General features: G+C 47.5%; 2 non-coding genes and 1 pseudogene across 2 annotated transcripts; all 3 read left to right on the top strand.

Moving 5' to 3' along the window:
• The first annotated feature begins 2419 nt into the window (after window positions 1-2419).
• On the top strand, window positions 2420-4408 carry LOC143205969 (small subunit ribosomal RNA). Its single transcript, XR_013008024.1, has one exon. It is a non-coding gene; the product is annotated as a small subunit ribosomal RNA (ribosomal RNA).
• A 710-nt stretch (window positions 4409-5118) lies between these two features.
• On the top strand, window positions 5119-5273 carry LOC143205979 (5.8S ribosomal RNA). Its single transcript, XR_013008031.1, has one exon. It is a non-coding gene; the product is annotated as a 5.8S ribosomal RNA (ribosomal RNA).
• A 419-nt stretch (window positions 5274-5692) lies between these two features.
• LOC143205978 (uncharacterized) lies at window positions 5693-8850 on the top strand (annotated as a pseudogene).
• Window positions 8851-13557: the final 4707 nt, after the last annotated feature.

Below are 13557 nucleotides of genomic sequence, written 5' to 3'. Positions count from 1 at the left end.
ATATAATGAGGATCGTCAAAGAGAAGATACTTTTTTTTTCGTTTACTAGGTTGACCTTGCTTGGGGACAGTGGAACTCAGTGGAAAATCGCTGATGGTGGGTGAGGAGGATAGGCCTGTGGTCAGAATCGATATCTTGGAGTACTTGCAGGTCAGAGGCTTGATTCGAATTTTGATAGATAAAAAAGTCAATTATTGTCGGTCGATTGGAGGAGTAGTGAGTTGGTTCGCTTGGAGCAATAAGCCCAAGTTCCAACTCATCTATTATCCCGGCCGATAGTAATTCTTCCAATAGCTGTGTGGTTGATGGCGTTGAAAATGGCCTGAAAATCTCCTTGGTCATCTGAATATGTTCCGAAGAGTATTTCGCCAATGGAGATCGGGTTCGTGTTCTAGTGGAATCCAGACCAGCCAGACGACTGTTATCTTGAGTTCCCCGTACATGAGTGGGGGGAGGAATTGGTCTTTTGGGTTTGGTTGTTTTTGGAGTAGGTCGGCACTTGCATCCCGAGTAATTTGCGGTGTATGGTTCTCAACAGTTGGTGCATTTCGGCGGGGAATTTCTGTCTTTGGGACTTGACGTAGGCCGGAGTGGCTTTACAGTTGGCCGATGAATGACCGTAGAATTGGCAGTTAAAACGTTGAACGCGCCTGCCGTTGCCGCGCTGGGCTTGGACTTTTACCACCTGATTCATTAGGCGGTCGACCGCGAAGATACGGCGTTCCTCTCGAGGAACCGACCAACATGGATTGGATTGAAACCGAGCTTCATGAGCGCGGTTCGGACTTCGAGTTACCATTACGTCGAGAGAGAAATATAATATATTAGCTGACCCCGCAGACACTCCGTACCCTGTACTCAATGGATAAATAAAGGATTCATTCTATCAAATTCTTCGTTCAAATCACTTTCGAATCATCCTTAGGAACATTCTGATATCGGAAAACCTTATCCGTAGTCGATAAACGATATCTAACGGATGAATTATAGAAAATGGCCAATAAGCGGCAAATATCCGATCGTAAGGGTGCACCATCGTTTCGGCGAATCATTCTTTTGGAATCTTACGTTCTACAAGCAAAACATTTATTCATAGGTATATACCGATAATAACGAACGGGCCGACGTAACAACCTAAAATGTCCTGAAATACGTGAGAACAGTTTTACTCCGATCGCCGTATCGATATGTGACAGTATCCATCCTATGAAGGATCTTTACATTCTACTAGCATAATTTTATGGATCGGAATTTTCCGACTTTTAAAGAACGTGATCGGCAGTCTAGAAACGGCCTGAGGACGTATTAACACGAGAGGTTAAAATTATTGCTTTAGAAGTTCACGTTGTCTAAAGCTAAAGTTTATTCATCGGAACATTCCGATAATAACGAGAACGGGCAGACGTAAAAACGAAAAATTTGCGCAACGTCCGTATAAACGATCTGTTCTAAAACACCCATACATTTCCGATAGCTGGCGAGAGACCCGCGCTTAAATCGTGTGCGCTTCTACGTGGGGCGATACGAGAGACGGATACGACGGGTCGGGTCGACCGGCGCTGTGACACTTTTACCGAGTGGCTTTTGATCAGCGAAGGTGGTATTACATATTATATGTTAATATATAAGATCCGAACCGTATTTTTTTATTTATCTAAATAAAAAGCGTATTTCGTCGTGTTATTATATATTCGTAACGCTCTCGCGATTTTGTATCGTCGTTTCGTTGTTCTTCCTGGTCGGTTTTTTTCGATATATCGGGAAGCGTACGACGACGACGACGGTATCACTGCGAGATCGCGAATTCGGCGGGAACATTCGGCTTCGTTAGAAGAAGATGATCCACGATTCATATGCGATTGGAATTATTATTTTTATGGACGTATCGGTTTTTCATCGGAACGTTCATAAAACAGCAACACATTTTGCGATAGCTCTCTGCTCTCCGAGCGAGAATAAAATAAAAAATCACGAAACGTTTCTCGTACGAGGTTTCCTTGTCGCTTTATATATTTCTATCTAGCGAAGGGTTCGGAGAGAATGTTTTTCGAGGTCTTATAAACGCCGAACGATATTTTGCGGCATCCAATTTTCGACGTAGTCGACGATCGTCGTCGATAATCGAGATAATTGGGTGCCTAGTCGATCGGTTGTGTATAAAAAAAACAAAAGATGTGTCTAAGATGATGATATCGTTTTGTTTTATTAGACAACTAATATTAAAATGTAAGAGCGTGGCGCCTCGGACCGGTTTTTCCGTCGTCTAGGCGCGCTATCATGCACCTCCTTTTTATTAGTCGTCGATATATATTATATATCGTCGTCTTACGCACACGTTTCTTTATAAGTCAAACTTATAAAATAAACTGTGTCTGTATTTGTTTTATCTGCTTCGTGTCGATAAAATAATAAGAACAGTTCCCTGGTTGATCCTGCCAGTAGTCATATGCTTGTCTCAAAGATTAAGCCATGCATGTCTCAGTACATACCGAATTAAGGTGAAACCGCGAAAGGCTCATTAAATCAGTTATGGTTCCTTAGATCGTACCCACAATTACTTGGATAACTGTGGTAATTCTAGAGCTAATACATGCAAACAGAGCTCCGACCAGAGATGGAAGGAGTGCTTTTATTAGATCAAAACCAATCGGTTTCGGGTTCGCGCTCGTCATCGTACAACTTGGTGACTCTGAATAACTTTAAGCTGATCGCACGGTCTCGCACCGGCGACGCATCTTTCAAATGTCTGCCTTATCAACTGTCGATGGTAGGTTCTGCGCCTACCATGGTCGTAACGGGTAACGGGGAATCAGGGTTCGATTCCGGAGAGGGAGCCTGAGAAACGGCTACCACATCCAAGGAAGGCAGCAGGCGCGCAAATTACCCACTCCCGGCACGGGGAGGTAGTGACGAAAAATAACGATACGGGACTCATCCGAGGCCCCGTAATCGGAATGAGTACACTCTAAACCCTTTAACGAGGATCAATTGGAGGGCCAGTCTGGTGCCAGCAGCCGCGGTAATTCCAGCTCCAATAGCGTATATTAAAGTTGTTGCGGTTAAAAAGCTCGTAGTCGAATTTGTGTCTCGCGCCGCCGGTTCATCGTTCGCGGTGTTAACTGGCGTGTTTTTCGCGAGACGTCCTGCCGGTGGGCTTAGTCGTGTCGCGTCGCCGTCGCGCGTGCGTTTCGGCGTGCGTGTTGTGCGCGTCGTGGTTACGACGGCCCAACTCAATCCTGCCGCGGTGCTCTTTACTGAGTGTCGAGGTGGGCCGGCACGTTTACTTTGAACAAATTAGAGTGCTCAAAGCAGGCTAAAATTTCGCCTGAATACTGTATGCATGGAATAATGGAATAGGACCTCGGTTCTATTTTGTTGGTTTTCGGAACCCCGAGGTAATGATTAATAGGAACGGATGGGGGCATTCGTATTGCGACGTTAGAGGTGAAATTCTTGGATCGTCGCAAGACGAACAGAAGCGAAAGCATTTGCCAAAAACGCTTTCATTGATCAAGAACGAAAGTTAGAGGTTCGAAGGCGATCAGATACCGCCCTAGTTCTAACCTTAAACGATGCCAGCTAGCGATCCGTCGACGTTCCCTAATATGACTCGACGGGCAGCTTCCGGGAAACCAAAGCTTTTGGGTTCCGGGGGAAGTATGGTTGCAAAGCTGAAACTTAAAGGAATTGACGGAAGGGCACCACCAGGAGTGGAGCCTGCGGCTTAATTTGACTCAACACGGGAAACCTCACCAGGCCCGGACACCGGAAGGATTGACAGATTGAGAGCTCTTTCTTGATTCGGTGGGTGGTGGTGCATGGCCGTTCTTAGTTGGTGGAGCGATTTGTCTGGTTAATTCCGATAACGAACGAGACTCTAGCCTGCTAACTAGGCGCTTTTTGACATCCTAAAGGCCCGCCGGCCGCGTTGCTTTCGGGTTTCGCGGTTCGTGCGCGGTTTTTACTGTCGGCGTACAAACTATTCTTCTTAGAGGGACAGGCGGCTTCTAGCCGCACGAGATTGAGCAATAACAGGTCTGTGATGCCCTTAGATGTTCTGGGCCGCACGCGCGCTACACTGAAGGAATCAGCGTGTCTTCCCTGGCCGAGCGGCCCGGGTAACCCGCTGAACCTCCTTCGTGCTAGGGATTGGGGCTTGCAATTGTTCCCCATGAACGAGGAATTCCCAGTAAGCGCGAGTCATAAGCTCGCGTTGATTACGTCCCTGCCCTTTGTACACACCGCCCGTCGCTACTACCGATTGAATGATTTAGTGAGGTCTTCGGATCGACACGCGATGGCGTTTCGGCGTCGTCGATGTGTAGGAAAAGATGACCAAACTTGATCATTTAGAGGAAGTAAAAGTCGTAACAAGGTTTCCGTAGGTGAACCTGCGGAAGGATCATTACAGTGTGTTGTTATGCCTATATATATATATAATAGGTAAACGTACAAGTCTGTAAAAATCATTGTCGAACGTTAAAGAGCCATCTACGAAGTTCGGAAGTTCCGATCGAATTTCGACGTCGTCAACGTAGCTGTTTTCGGGTACCTATAATATATGGTTTTAAAAGATGTACGCCCGAAAGCGGAGATATATACGATGAAGATGTTGTTATATAGGACGACGAGTAATAATCGTCGGCCTACGACGGATTTCGTTATAAATGGACAAATCGAGCGCAAAATAAAACGATTTTGCCAATTATATTTCTAATCGACGTTTCGATCCTCATATCGACGAACATATACGATGATCGGTAATGTGATTAGTTTACGAAAATCTTATCACCCTTCGTTTGTTTCATTCCAAAAGGGTGAGATTTAGTTTACGAAAATATTGCCAAACTATGATCAGCGTATGCTCTTTTGTTGTCGTACGAGGTGAGACGACGAAAATTTACAACGAACGTCACCATTTCGAGTAGTCTGTCTCCGCTCCTCTCGTTGTGTGTAGTGGAGAAGACGAAAATAAACCGTAAGAGCGTTTTAAAGTCGACGGCGGCTGCGAAAGGGGCGCAAGCGCTGTCTATGACGTGAGCGCGCGTCGTCGTCGTCGTCGTCGTCTTATAATAGAAACGTTTCGATATGCGTTTAAAACCTAACTTAAAAAAAGATTACCCTAAACGGTGGATCACTTGGCTCGTGGGTCGATGAAGAACGCAGCTAATTGCGCGTCAACTTGTGAACTGCAGGACACATGAACATCGACATTTCGAACGCACATTGCGGTCCTGGGATCTCATACCCGGACCACTCCTGGCTGAGGGTCGTATCTCATTTCAAGACTGCTCGGATTTTCTTTGATCTTCGCGATCGACGAGAAATGTCTGAGCGTGCTGAGCGTATAAGCGCGATTCGATCGCGACGTTCTAAAACGTGACAGCGGACCCGTACGTGTGACCTAACTCTCTCGTACGGGTCGTACGAATATGAAAGGGATGAGACGTGTTTAAAACGGTCGTTCGCACGTTTTTGTGATAAACGTAGCGCGCACCATTAATACGATCGTCGTATCCGATAAAATTAGTTTTTAATCGACGTCGGATCGTAGGTGCGTTGTCTCTCGAATACGAGGGAGAAAACACCGTTTTTCGACGGCGCGTCTTTTCCATTCTAAACTTTTATATTTCGTATTGGCTCCTAATCTTCATTATTATGATGATTACGAGCGCCACGCATATTAAACTAGCGACCTCAGAGCAGGTGAGACTACCCGCTGAATTTAAGCATATTACTAAGCGGAGGAAAAGAAACTAACTAGGATTCCCTTAGTAGCTGCGAGCGAACAGGGATTAGCCCAGCACCGAATCCCGCGGCCGACATCGGGCGCCGGGAAATGTGGTGTTCGGGAGGGTCCATTATCTCGACGTTACGTCGCGCGTCCAAGTCCATCTTGAACGGGGCAACAGCCCATAGAGGGTGCCAGGCCCGTAGCGACCGTGACTGACGGCGAGAGGATCTCTCCTTAGAGTCGGGTTGCTTGAGAGTGCAGCCCTAAGCGGGTGGTAAACTCCATCTAAGGCTAAATATAACCACGAGACCGATAGCGAACAAGTACCGTGAGGGAAAGTTGAAAAGCACTTTGAAGAGAGAGTTCAAGAGTACGTGAAACCGTTTAGGGGTAAACCTGAGAAACCCGAAAGGTCGAAGGGAGAAATTCATTCGCGGCTCGTAGTAGGCGGCGTGCGATCGCGTGACACGTGACGTTTCGGCGTTGCGCGCGCCTTTCGTACGTCGATCCGGCGACGAACGCGTGCACTTTTCTCCTTGTAGGACGTCGCGATCCGTTGGGCGTCGGCTTAAGGCTCGAGGTGGAGACCGTAGACTGCGGTTCGCGCCGTTTTCGTTTACGGACCCTCGTGTTCGCGGTCGACTCGCTCGACGGTATACCGAATGGTTTAAGGCCGCTACTCGTTAGCGTTCGGCTCGTCGCAAGCGCGTCAGATGCACGTCGGTAATCGGACCCGGTGCCGTTTCCGACCTCTGATGACTGTTGGCGACGAGGTTCTCGAACAGACCTAGACCGATCGGCGACGCTATAGCTTTGGGTACTTTCAGGACCCGTCTTGAAACACGGACCAAGGAGTCTAGCATGTGCGCGAGTCATTGGGAATCACTAAACCTAAAGGCGTAATGAAAGTGAAAGTTCGTCTCGCACGAACTCAGGGAAGATGGGCGGTTTACCCTTAAAAGTGGCCGCTCCGCATTCCCGGGGCGTCTCGTTCTCATCGCGAGAAGAGGCGCACCAAGAGCGTACACGCTGGGACCCGAAAGATGGTGAACTATGCCTGGTCAGGACGAAGTCAGGGGAAACCCTGATGGAGGTCCGTAGCGATTCTGACGTGCAAATCGATCGTCGGAACTGGGTATAGGGGCGAAAGACTAATCGAACCATCTAGTAGCTGGTTCCCTCCGAAGTTTCCCTCAGGATAGCTGGCGCTCGTAGCGTACGAGTCTCATCCGGTAAAGCGAATGATTAGAGGCATTGGGGTCGAAACGACCTCAACCTATTCTCAAACTTTAAATGGGTGAGATCTCCGGCTTGCTTAAATGATGAAGCCGCGAGATTTCGGATCAGAGTGCCAAGTGGGCCATTTTTGGTAAGCAGAACTGGCGCTGTGGGATGAACCAAACGTCGAGTTAAAGCGCCTAAATCGACGCTTATGGGATACCATGAAAGGCGTTGGTAACTTAAGACAGCAGGACGGTGGCCATGGAAGTCGGAATCCGCCAAGGAGTGTGTAACAACTCACCTGCCGAAGTTACTAGCCCTGAAAATGGATGGCGCTGAAGCGTCGTGCTTATACTCGACCGTCAGCGGCATGTGCGATCGCGTCTTCGGGCGCGGTCATGAAGCTCTGACGAGTAGGAGGGTCGCGGCGGTGAGCGCAGAAGGGCTGGCCGCGAGGCCGTCTGGAGCCGCCGTCGGTGCAGATCTTGGTGGTAGTAGCAAATACTCCAGCGAGGCCCTGGAGGACTGACGTGGAGAAGGGTTTCGTGTGAACAGCCGTTGCACACGAGTCAGTCGATCCTAAGCCCTAGGCGAAAGCCGATGTCGATGCGGTGTACGTTTATTGTATATATATATACTAGATCGATACACACCCGTCGGGCGAAAGGGAATCCGGTTCCTATTCCGGAACCTGGCAGCGGAACCGTTAATAAGTCGGGCCCTCGCAAGAGAGTTCGTCGGGGTAACCCAAAAGGACCCGGAGACGCCGTCGGGAGATCCGGGAAGAGTTTTCTTTTCTGCATGAGCGTTCGAGTTCCATGGAATCCTCTAGCAGGGAGATATGGTTTGGAACGCGAAGAACACCGCAGTTGCCGCGGTGTCCGGTTCATCCCCTCGGACCTTGAAAATCCGGGAGAGGGCCACGTGGAGGCGTCGCGCCAGTTCGTACCCATATCCGCAGCAGGTCTCCAAGGTGAAGAGCCTCTAGTCGATAGAATAATGTAGGTAAGGGAAGTCGGCAAATTGGATCCGTAACTTCGGGATAAGGATTGGCTCTGAGGATCGGGGCGTGTCGGGCTTGGCGAGGAAGCGGGTCCTGGTTGACGAGCCGGGCCTGGGCGAGGTGAAGGGACGATCTTTCGGGGTCGTTTCGGATCCGAGCTCGGTCCTGTGCCTTGGCCTCCCGCGGAATCGCTTTGCTGCGAGGCCCGAGTTGATGTTTCGGCGTTTCGGTAGTTTTCGGACGACCGTGCGCCGTTCACGTTCGATTCGGTGTCCTCTTCGGCCGCTACTTAACGATCAGCTCAGAACTGGCACGGACCGGGGGAATCCGACTGTCTAATTAAAACAAAGCATTGCGATGGTCTTAACGTGATGTTGACGCAATGTGATTTCTGCCCAGTGCTCTGAATGTCAAAGTGAAGAAATTCAATCAAGCGCGGGTAAACGGCGGGAGTAACTATGACTCTCTTAAGGTAGCCAAATGCCTCGTCATCTAATTAGTGACGCGCATGAATGGATTAACGAGATTCCCACTGTCCCTACCTACTCATTCCGCATCGAGCAGTCGAAGAGAACGGTCGTGTTCAGGTAGCAAACCGTACGGTACCAGTCAATGGAATAAAACGGTATAATAGTCAACGTGGAAACGAATCGTATATTATCCGGTATTAAAAGTAGTGCAGTACGTGAAATTGTTTAAATTCAGTGCAGTTAAAACAGTGGAATTAGTGCATTTTATCGCAAATAACGAAAATATTGCCGAAAACAGTGTTAAAACGTGGCAAAATTCCGAAAAAAACCCGTCGAAAAGGGTCGGGCAGGTAGCGACACCCGTCCGAACCGCCGCGTGAAACGGTAAAACGATAAAATTTGACGCTAAATTCACGTTTTGTTGTAGTGTATTGCATATTCGCGTTATTGCTAAAAATCGGCGTGAATAAATAGTGTTTTTTGGTGCAAATTTTCATTAAAATAACGCAAAAACAAAAGAAATACAGTTTCAACGGTAAAAAAAGTCGAAAAAACCCGTCGAAAAAAGGTCGAAAAGGGTCGAAAAGGGTCGGGCAGGTAGCGTGACCCGTCCGAGCCGCCGCGCCTAACGGTACATCGACAGCGAATAACGGGAATTTTTATAAACAATACAAGCACGTGTAGATAGGGAAAATCTACGGGGTTTTTGTTTAAACAATCCGCGAGTTCTCGTGAAATTTATCGCAAAAACAACGTAAAACGATATTAATTTCAGTGATAACGCGTAAATATTCAAAACCGACGAGAAAATCTTGTGTCGAACACGTGGAGTGAATTTGTTGCATTGTTAAATACGGAATTTATTTAGTGCAGTTAATCATCGGTCAGCAGTGTTAGTGCAAAAATCCGATAAATCCATCGGAAGCACAAGGGAGCTGAACTACCAAATCAACGGTCGACGATTGGACACAATAAGGTAGGATCGTATCAACTTTTGAACAATAACTGACTAATTAGTGAACAATCCAGAGAATACCAAGTGTATTTGTCTGTAAATCCTTTATTTTGCTATTTGTTAATTAACATTCTCTGTAGTAAACAACCCTCATATTATTACATTGTAGTCTATTGTGTTAGTTTGTACTTGTGTTAGTGATTAGTGTGAACTGTGATGATCATTGTTGATAAATATCCGGGCAATTAATTATTCTTGACGAGCGTACCAGCGCATTCGCCATTTCAACGATCTGTAGGGGCCCTCTACCGTCACCATCTCGCCTGAAGATAAATAAATATCCCACTGCCGTCACCACTCCAACACGACATCAGCGCAGTCACCAATTTTAAGTGAAATTGGCTGCACTAGCGCCATCTATCAGCAGTGCTCCCAGCGAGGCAGAAGCCCTCCGCAGTCGCCGAATCATCAGAAATCGGCAGCACCAGCGCCATCTACTAGCGGTGCTCACAGCGAGGCAGAAGCCCTCCGCAGTCGCCAAATTGACAGAAATCGGCTGCACTATCGCCATCTAGCCGTGAGCTTGAGAAACAAGCCATCTTGTCAACAACTCAGCGCCGTCACCAATCGGTCACAACAGCCCCCACCACAGCGCAGTCACCAATTTTTCAAAAATCGGTTGCACTTGCGCCATCTAGCAGCGGTCTCAAGAAATAAGCCAGCAGCCAGGGGCGGTCGCCATTTTTTCAAAGTGATCATCCGAGCGCACTCGCCATAATTGACTGATACGTGACACAATTCAATAATAACAATAAATAGGGTCTTTAACGCTATCTCCCATCGGGGCACAGCCCCATTAATATGCATTTTTAATAAGGAACTAATACTACTGCAATAAAATGGAGAAGCGACAAGCTAGAAAAAAGACAACTGACACCGAGCAACTGGAAGTTACCGAAAAAGAAGTTAATGAAGGTGTCGAAGCTAACGCTGGAGAGAACGATCTAGACGGGAAAGAAGATGAACTGGCGGGACTCACAATGAGCATATTAATCGGAAGGGACATCGCCGGACTAAGAGAATCTATTAAACTATGCCTGGATGTGATAAAGGGACGAGCGACGAAAATCCATCAAGCATCTAAAAAGATGCAATACGGTATCGGAGACCGTACCGTCATCCTACAAACCCTACAGAAAATTGAGGACATAACGGACCTCATGGAACGGAAATCCAAGAAACAGGAACAAAATAGCAGCATAGAAAATATGTTCACTAAAATGGGAGAGCAAATGGCACGGATGGAGGATAAAATCATGAACCTAGAAAAAACACGGCATACCGAGAAACAAACGGAGATACCACACCCCGAGAATAACGCAAACAAGTTAAGCTATGCCAAAGCCTTACAAAAAACTGGAAACAAAACAACTATACCGAACAAGAAAAAGGAAACGACCAGAGCATGGGCACCCCCGGACAAAAATAAACAAAAAAACGAAATAATCGTCAGCTTCAGCAACAAAACTGGTGAAGAAACTAAAATGGAACTCAAGAAGCACATAACAACAAAGGAACTACAGACGGGATTTAGGGGCATTAGAGTCCTTAAAAACGGATCGGTAGTAGTAGAATGCAAAACCGCCGAGCAAAAGGAGGCCGTAAAGGAGAAAATGCAAACCGTTAAGACAGCAGAAATTAAAGAAGGCGTTAGGCTGAATCCTCGCATTAAGTTAATCGGTCTTCCCAGTAATGTAAAGGGCGAGGAAATAATACAGGACATAATAAATGAAAACGAGGAAATAAAAACGCTGATTGAAGAACACCCGGAGGCAAAGCATATCAAAATCATTAAAAATATCCCGTGGACCGGCAAATTCCAGAGGCAGAACTGGATTCTAGAAGTAGCCCCGCAGATCTTCAGCAGGATAATGAAGGAGCGCACAGTCATCGTGGACATGCTAAGATACCGGGTCGAAGAAACGACCAGTGTCTTGATATGTATGAGGTGCTGTCGCTACGGGCACAGCCATAGAAATTGCACGGCGACAGAACCGGCCTGTTACAAGTGTGGGGAAAAACACGAGGGCAATTCCTGCAAAACAGAGGAGCACAAGTGCATTAACTGCGTGAGAGCCGGGAAAACAAAGACCGAAGAATTAAAACACAAGGCAACAGACTATAGTTGCCCGCAACAAAATAGGAAAAGGCAGGACAACCGAAGAATAACAGACTACGGATGCTGAAAACCCTGCAATTCAACACTGGGAAAGGTGTCAGTGCAACAGCGCTGATGAGGAAAAAGGCGTCGGAAGGCGGATTTGATATAGTCCTTATCCAAGAACCGACACCTAAAACGACGGCATGGGAAGGTTGGCTGATGTACAGCAAAGGACCCAGGACGAAAACGGAGACATGGATCAAGGACACCATTAAGGCGACATTGATAGAAAACATGTCTTCCCAGAACATCACCTCGGTATACATAGGCGACGTAGTCATCACCAACGTATACGAGGAACCCGGAGGGGGAAATCTACCCAACATATGTCATATCTCCCAGTACCTGGAAGAATATACGGGAAAATGGATCTTGGCCGGCGATTTCAACGCCAAACATGGACTGTGGGGCAGTGCTGAAAACAGCACAAGAGGCGAAGAACTCCTCAACTGGGCAGTGAGCCAAGGATTGCAGCTCGCCGAAGGGGACTACACGAGGCCAACCTTCAGCACAAGCAGGGGCAGAAGTAACGTGGACACCACCTGGAGCAGGGGCACCGAGGTTAGCGGTTGGAACATCAATGCAACCGAAGAAACCTTGAGTGACCACAAATACATTGAATTTGAGATCCACGAGCAACACGAGGCCAGGAAGACCAAAAAATCTGAATGGGACTTCAGGAACACGAACTGGAATTCCATCAGAGAACGCTTCGCAAATATCCCAATGAATATCACACCTACCGTGGAGACCAGAGTAATAGAGGAACAAGCCACCGTACTCCAACAGATCCTGAAAGGAATGAGCAACAGGATAAAAAAGAGGGCTATCACGATCAAACACGGAAATGACTGGTGGGACGCGCAATGCGAGGAAAAGAAGCGGGCACTAGCCATTTCCAAGAGACGAATCAGAAACACCACAGACAATCAGCTGCTCATCGCAGAACACAGGATCAAGAGAAAACAATACAGGGACCTCATCAACGACAAGAAAAGGGAATACACGAACTCGGTGATAAACAACACCATCGAGACCAAACCATGGCACACGGTATGGGAGGTATTTAGGAAGATAGGAGTACAGCGAGGTCAGACGGCCCCCACCCAGGAGGAAGCAACTGTCGAAGGTGCCAACAGAAGGGAAGGAGCAAAAATTAGGAAATACCATCCGGAGGCGGACCCAACAGAAAGGAAAGAAATCGAAGAAGCTATAGCCGATATCAACAACGACAGCTGGCCTAGCACAGAAATCGGTGAAGAAAACATCACAGAACAGGAAGTGGAAGCAGCAATCAACACGCTTAAAACTAGGAAAGCAGTGGGACTGGATGGCATACCCAACGAACTGATCAAGCAGATCTGGAGCACGCATAAATACAGCATCATAACGCTGTATAAGAACTGTTATGATGCAGGATATTTTCCCGTAGTATGGAAAACAGCCCGGATATGCTGGATCAGGAAGAAAAGCGGCGGAGAACGGCCGATCAGCCTCCTTCCGACCCTGGGGAAAGTGCTCGATAGGATCTTGAACAGGAGACTGCAAGTCATCCTGGAAAGGATGAACTTGTACGACGAAAGGCAGTATGGGTTCAGGAGGAACAAGTCGACGATAACGGCGATATCGGACCTCCTGAACTGGATAAATAGAGAAAAAGACAATGGAAACCACGTGGTAGCTGTGGCACTAGACTTGAAGAACGCCTTTAACGAGGCCACACTACCAACTATTGTAAAGGAACTAAAACTAGCCAACATCGGACGGAAGATGGCAAAATCCATAGCCAGCTTCATGAGTAACCGCAGAGTATTCAGTAACGGCATAACGATGAACACGGACAAAGGATGCCCACAAGGATCCAGTCTGGGTCCCACACTGTGGTTGCTGAACATGAATGGATGGTTCCGCAAGATGGACACCGCCGACGTCAACGACTGCGGAATCAGAATC

Source organism: Rhynchophorus ferrugineus, unplaced genomic scaffold, assembly GCF_030347505.1.
Source record: "Rhynchophorus ferrugineus isolate W39M unplaced genomic scaffold, kcgeb_rfMv2 rfM324, whole genome shotgun sequence".
NCBI lineage: Eukaryota > Metazoa > Arthropoda > Insecta > Coleoptera > Curculionidae > Rhynchophorus > Rhynchophorus ferrugineus.
This window is presented reverse-complemented; position numbering and strand designations above follow the sequence as displayed.